This window comes from Cupressus sempervirens, chromosome 5, assembly GCF_028749045.1.
Source record: "Cupressus sempervirens isolate cs-2001-9-10 chromosome 5, ASM2874904v1, whole genome shotgun sequence".
Taxonomy (NCBI): domain Eukaryota; kingdom Viridiplantae; phylum Streptophyta; class Pinopsida; order Cupressales; family Cupressaceae; genus Cupressus; species Cupressus sempervirens.
The window spans coordinates 778,255,534-778,261,945 of NC_143122.1; the positions used below are offsets into that span (position 1 = coordinate 778,255,534).

At 36.3% G+C, this 6,412-nt stretch overlaps 1 pseudogene across 1 annotated transcript in view; it reads left to right on the forward strand.

Moving 5' to 3' along the window:
* The window catches only part of LOC149558246 (putative aldo-keto reductase 1), a 78,259-nt pseudogene extending 77,765 nt beyond the window's left edge, over positions 1–494 (forward strand). The window contains exon 8 of the transcript XR_016365000.1: positions 5–494. The product of XR_016365000.1 is annotated as a putative aldo-keto reductase 1 (transcript). The remainder of the gene's footprint in view (positions 1–4) is intronic.
* The last annotated feature ends 5,918 nt before the right edge of the window (positions 495–6,412 follow it).

Here is a 6,412-nt window from a genome sequence, read left to right on the forward strand (position 1 = left end):
GCAGGAACAACAAAAATAAAGAACTTGGATGAAAACATTGGTTCCTTAAAAATTAAGCTATCACAGCACGAGCTGAACGAGATTGCTTCAGCTGTTCCAGAACATGAGGTTGCAGTTTTGAGGTATAGCGAAGGCCTTTACCGTGCAACGTGGCAATTTGCAAACACTCCTCAGCCAAAAAAATAGTTGCCTTGGTGTTGTTTTTTTTACCCTTAATCCGAATCTTGAACTGAAAAGAAATTGTGTATCCTTTTAGCTTTGATTAAATTGTCAATGCCTGACAATGATTTCTCAGATATTGGAATGCTTTACCTTGGTCTCCTTTTCAGCGTTTCAGACTCATTATAAACCTGGTGATTTTTATATTACTAGTGGCTGTATGTATCAGCTCATTAGTCTGCTTTTGTCACTACTTGACCTCTTACAATTTCTCCCCATCCTTTCAAGATAAGCATGATGAAGTACATTTCAACTAAGGATTGTGTTGGCTGCTACTTAAAGAGTTTTGAACATAACTATATTTTTGTAAGTGTTGCAAAATGCCTGTTAGTTTTTTTGAAAAGAAAAAAATTAAAATGATCGATAAAGAGCTTTGTTGCTATATAGAACAAACCAAATTCCCAAAATACAAGATAGCTTGCTTGGGATGATTGGATGATTTTTAAATTGATAGTTCTGAACTTTACCAAGATGCTTATAATTATGAAGTTGAATGTGAAAAGACAATAGAGGCTGCAACAATCAATTTTATCTGAAAATCTCTTGCAGTTGGTGAATTTGGCCTATACAGAATGGCAGAGAGTTTGTTATTCAATGTCTTTTAGTTTTTATAGAAATCATGTGCTTTGATTCAGAGAGTGTAATATACTTACAAAGAGTGTAATGTTGTACCTAAAGGTTTCATTATGGGTTTAATTGTATGGATGGTACATTTCCAATCATCTTCGTATCTCAATGTAGGTTTCTTTGAATTATAATTTATTCGTCAAGCATGGCTGAGTAGTAAAACACAATTTTTGAGAGGAATTACCACAAGGATTGCACCCTAATGCTAAGCCAGAAGCTCAACAATCTTGTGAATCATGAAAACTTCTTCAAACCTGTGGCTTGCTCATAACAAAGGTGAATGTCGAGATTATAGGTAGCTTCGTTTATTGATCACCCTAAACTAATTCTTGACAGTGAAAGGTCAGAAGAATTGCTTTGAGTTGAATTGCTAAAAGCCTTAAAGGTGATACACCAAACTATGAAATTCCAAAATCTCTGACAGCTACACTTATTCACAATGGACTTCAAATGAAAGCTAATCTCTGTTTAAAACTTGAGTCATAACCAGGAATACTTAAATAACCATACAAAGGTTCTAGTTTTCAATGTTTACTTGAAGGAAATTAAGTTTCACAGCTTTAACATATTGAAAACAGCAAAACACAACATTAATCTTCATAATTTTGCTTGATTCCATTTTTTCTGAAAACGAAAAAGTTAAAGGACTTAGCGAAAACAATGATAGTTACTCAAAATCACACAGACAAAAGTAGCCCAAAAGATCTGGAAGGAACATTGTTGATGCGAGTTTTGTATCACTTACATAACATATTAGTAATTGAATATTCAATACAAAATATCAAACATACAATTCCTCTCTTGAAAAGTTATTGCTCATGGGATATGAGAATAACTCCAATGTTCCTTACTCTTGTGGATACTTGCTCAGTTTTATCGATGTGATTTGTTGGTAATCACGTAGGCGGCCTTACGCTATTCGTTCAAGGGTGACTTGGACTTTTCTGGAATGATGGAGATGATGATGGGTTTGTGAAATATGCGAGTGGCAGATAATGTTGATGGTGGTGGTGATGAAGGATGTGTCTGCCAAGGATGATGTTGATGGGAAAGCGATGGTTATGGGAGGTGAATGGATGTGTTCTAATACTCGACCTACTCTAACTTCTTTCCCTAAACTTCCACTACCTAGATACTCACTATTCTACTCCTACTCCTATGAATGGAAGGTTAGCAAATGGACGGGGATCAAACCTAATGAGAGCTGAGCAACGGCCTCACTTCCACAGGTGCAATGATTCAAAGGAATGATAAACTAGTTTACCACACAAAGCTTCCCGACCAGCCGCTAGGATGCTAGTGGCCTAGTATTGATCCCTATCAAACATTTACCAATGCTACCATGCAATTATCCATCTACTTCACTCCTACTTAGCAATTTGAAATGAAACCAACTTTAACGACTTCAAAGGAAATCTAACTAAGTGGGAGTAGAAAACATGCAATAATACCCAATGTTCTTAATCAACATGCAAATCGCAACAATGAAAAAGAGAGCAATTTTGGTATTATCTTCGCAACAATTTCTCCAACCCCTTTACAAATGAGAGCAAATGGCCTTTTATAGGGGCCAGAAATACAACAGACGGTGGAGATCAAAACAAGATCAACGATCCAGATTGGATCCTCAAAACCCTAATTAGGGTTGCCACCCCATCGACCAATGAGAAGCTGCCACCTCATTAATGGACTAATGAAAAAAGTGCAAAAAGTGACAACCAATGAGAAGGCACCAAAATGGTGGCCAATCTGAAATAGACACTTGTCCTATTCTAGAAGAAAGGGGAAATTTGCCACTTGGGCTTACATCAAATGATCTTCTAATATAACTCTTCCCTTTTCTTTCATTTTCTTAGCTAAGGCAATGAACTTAGCTAGCCTTTCGTTAACTTCTTCCATAGGAGGACAAGGTGTGTGCTTCGCCTTGAGTTCCACTGACTTCGCCATGCCACTTGTTGCTTGTAGTATCCATTCGTGATCCTTCTCATATTCTTTCTCAAATCCAATAAGAGCATTGAGAGAGGAAAGGGTGCCCAAATGCTTCTTCTTGATAACAACCTTCCCCAACTCATCCAACCTTGATCCAAAATCTGTTTCATTGACATCCTCTTCTCTGATATCCTCAAAATCAAGTGCCACCTCAACGTTACTCATCATGGTTGAAATGAAAGTGTCGACGCTTGGGTTGTGATGTGCAATTGCCTTTTGTATATCCTTATATGGTACCACCATTGGTATTCATTATTTGCCTCATTTTCGAGAAGAAGGGAGTTTTGGGCATCATATCCTCTTTGTCTTTCTTAGTGTTTGCCCGCTTGGGGTTCTTACTTGCACTACCATCCTTCATGCTCATCACCCTATTACGGGATGGTAGAGTGGTGGACTAGAAGGCAAGAAGAACCAAGAGGAGCAATCCTTAGACTAAAACGAAAGAAGGATGTCAACTTAAGGACCCTTTGCAACTCTAAATGATTTGAAATTGCCTCTACCTATAGCCAAGGGGGATTGTCCTTCCTTTAGTTTGTCCTTCATCTGTATCATGTCCACTGTAGCGATATTGGTGTCAGATATTTTCTTCATTTTCGAGAAGAAGTGAGTTTTGGGCATCATATCCTCTGTCTTTCTTAGTGTTTGCCCGCTTGGGATTCTTGCTGGCACTACCATCCTCCATGCTCGTTGCCCTATTAGGAGATGTTAGAGTGGTGGACTAGAAGACAAGAAGAACCAAGAGGAGCAATCTTTAGACTAGAACGAAAGATGGATGTCAGCTTAAGGACCCCTTGCAACTCTAAATGATGAAAATTCACCTTAACCGATAATCTTACAGCTACTTTTTGAAACCTAGGACAAGACCTCAAGAACTTCAAATCCCTTGCAAATCAGAAATTTATCATGCAATTCACCTTCAAATAAAATTACCCAACGTAGGGAAAAATCGCAGCCTCTTGAAAAAATCAGAATTTTATCTTCCACAAATTTCAACTCCCATAAATTTTGCCCTCCACAAAATTCAGCTCTCACAAATTTCGCCAAGCAAGAAGAGTGCAGATCTACTCTTGCAAAATTACCAACACCTTGAGAACGAGAAGTGAGAAGTGAGGAAGAAATGGGAGAGAGGCCTCGTCTCATACCCAACTTTCTTCTTGGACCCTGGGAGAAAGAAAAACAAATAATTAATGCAAAATTATGGCCCACAATTAAATACTTAACCAAAATTAATTTTGCCATGATGAAAATTGACTTTCTAAATTGCCAATTAGTTCTAAATTGCAAAAAGAAATTAAATAATGCCTTGAAAGTGTTAAATATTTTCATTTAATGGGGGTTTAGTAATTAATACGTCATTAAATTTGGATTTTGGCTAACCAAAAGCTTTTTTTTAAATATTAAATTACCAATTTCATTAAAGGCAAAAAGTTTTCAAGGCAACTTTAATCTATTAAAACCAATTTTTTTTGCAATTTCTCTCCAAATCAATTTAGCTAGGCCAATAAAATTTTATTTGACAAAAATAAAATAAAATTTCTTCTAGAGCCAAAAATCGATTTTGCAATTTTATTTCACCATCACAAAAATTAATCCTTTTCACCAAAAATAATCAAGATTGTCCAAAAGACCAGATTTAACAAAATTTTCATTTTTTGAAAATTATCCAATTTTATACAATTATATCCAAATTTTCAAAAGAAAATGTCTAAGTACAAAATTTACAATTTTATCCTGCCAAGTGTTGCTCTTTTAAAATTTGTTCGGTCTAAGGATGAAATTGGTGGCTCTGGAAAATCAATTTGAAACCGGGTGAAAATAAATCTAACCCTCTCCCCACTAGCCCTGAAGGTGTCCAAGACGTGAAATCTTCAAATTTGAAATCTCTGGACCGAAAATTGCTAAGGCAATCGGAAAAAAAGGGGGTCCCCAAAATTTTGAGGCGATGGTGTGAAAACCTCACAACAAACATTTTGTTGCGTTTTATTGAAAAACAAAGGAGTTTCCTGTTACAGATCTGAAAATATCTTCTCTCCACTTAAAACCACTTTGAAAACTGAGTTTCAATGCAATCTTTGCCTTTGCACATGCAAAAAGAAAGAACTCTGGAGAAATGAAAATACAACTGCATTGTAGAAAGGTCGTCAATCCAACTGAAAAGAAATTGCATCTAGAATTGAAAGAGCTTCTTGAAATCTGAAGAAGAAATGGAAATTTGTTGGTAATTGATGCGTCAGTTTGAAGAAAGTTTCTTATTGTGGCCTCAAAACTTGCCTTGAGTAACGACACACCTATATAACTGCTTTACATTTCTCCAAAAATCACCTATTATAGGCCTCAACTGGTCTTTGATTCAGGACATGATGATCTCCACTGATTCTTCAACTACTAGCTCCTTGAAGATGACTAAAAGCTTGTTTTAGCAACAAAGTCTTATTCTTTGTGTTTTCACATCATATTCCTTGGCTATGCTTTCTTATAGTATCATTGTCTATGGGAAGCTTCATTGCCTCTGCATTCTTTGGTACCTTTATGCACTACTTATGATCATGGCATACTGATCCTCTTACATTCTACTTGCTTTTACAATTACTGTTATGACATCTATAATTACAATTGTTATTCCAACTCAGAACTTTTCCACATCTTGAAACATTTACTCCATGATATATTATTAATTTCACCCATTTATTGACTTATTTGAATACATGCACACAACTCATTGCAATTGCTGTAAAAGAGAATCCCCCTGCCCTTTCAATATTGTTCCCTAATAAATATGCACTTTAATGGAGTTCTTCCTACCCTGAGTTGCTCTTGACACTCTCTCTGTTTAGTGAGAATGACATCTTTTCCTTTGCTCTTTACATCTCAGGGTGTTGCACTTTGTCTTAAATACGTGTCTTGATCTCCATTCATAATAGTGCTTTTTCTTAATATGCTCTCATGACAATGTTTGGATGCCTTCTTCCCTTTCAAGACAATAAAAAGACCACTTTCAAAAAGTTATCCCTGGAAAACTCAGGTATTTGCATGTGGAGTTTGAAGATCTCTGCTTTTGAGGACAGCTTTATCACACTACTTGTACATACTATGTCGTTCGCCCTTCATGACAGTCACAACGGCTTGTCATTGATTTTTTTCATGGCTTAATGTAAGAGCCCTGCTGGCTTACTCTTTAGCTATGCTTAATGTAAGAATCCTGTTGGCTCACTCTTTAGCTATGCTGAAGAACATGTTTTTTTTTGTTTTTTGGAAGTTTGCAATTTTTTTGGTTCTTTTGCAATACGTAACTTTCATGAATTTTCAAATATATATGGAATGCTGAAATGAACAATTAAAGACAACTACTAACAATGCCAATACAAGTTATTTGTTTCAGATTTAATGTTTGCATTAATAACACTTGCAAACTGTCGCAACAATTTTCAGAATAATTGAAGCACCCGATTATTGGATTGGCGTCCAAATACAAGTAGCAGCTCCACTCGTGAAACTCCACGTCAAGCTGTAAATTCCCCTTCCACGTTGCTTCCAGCTGCAACATTACTTGAGAAGAATCAAATGCAGCTCTTGCACA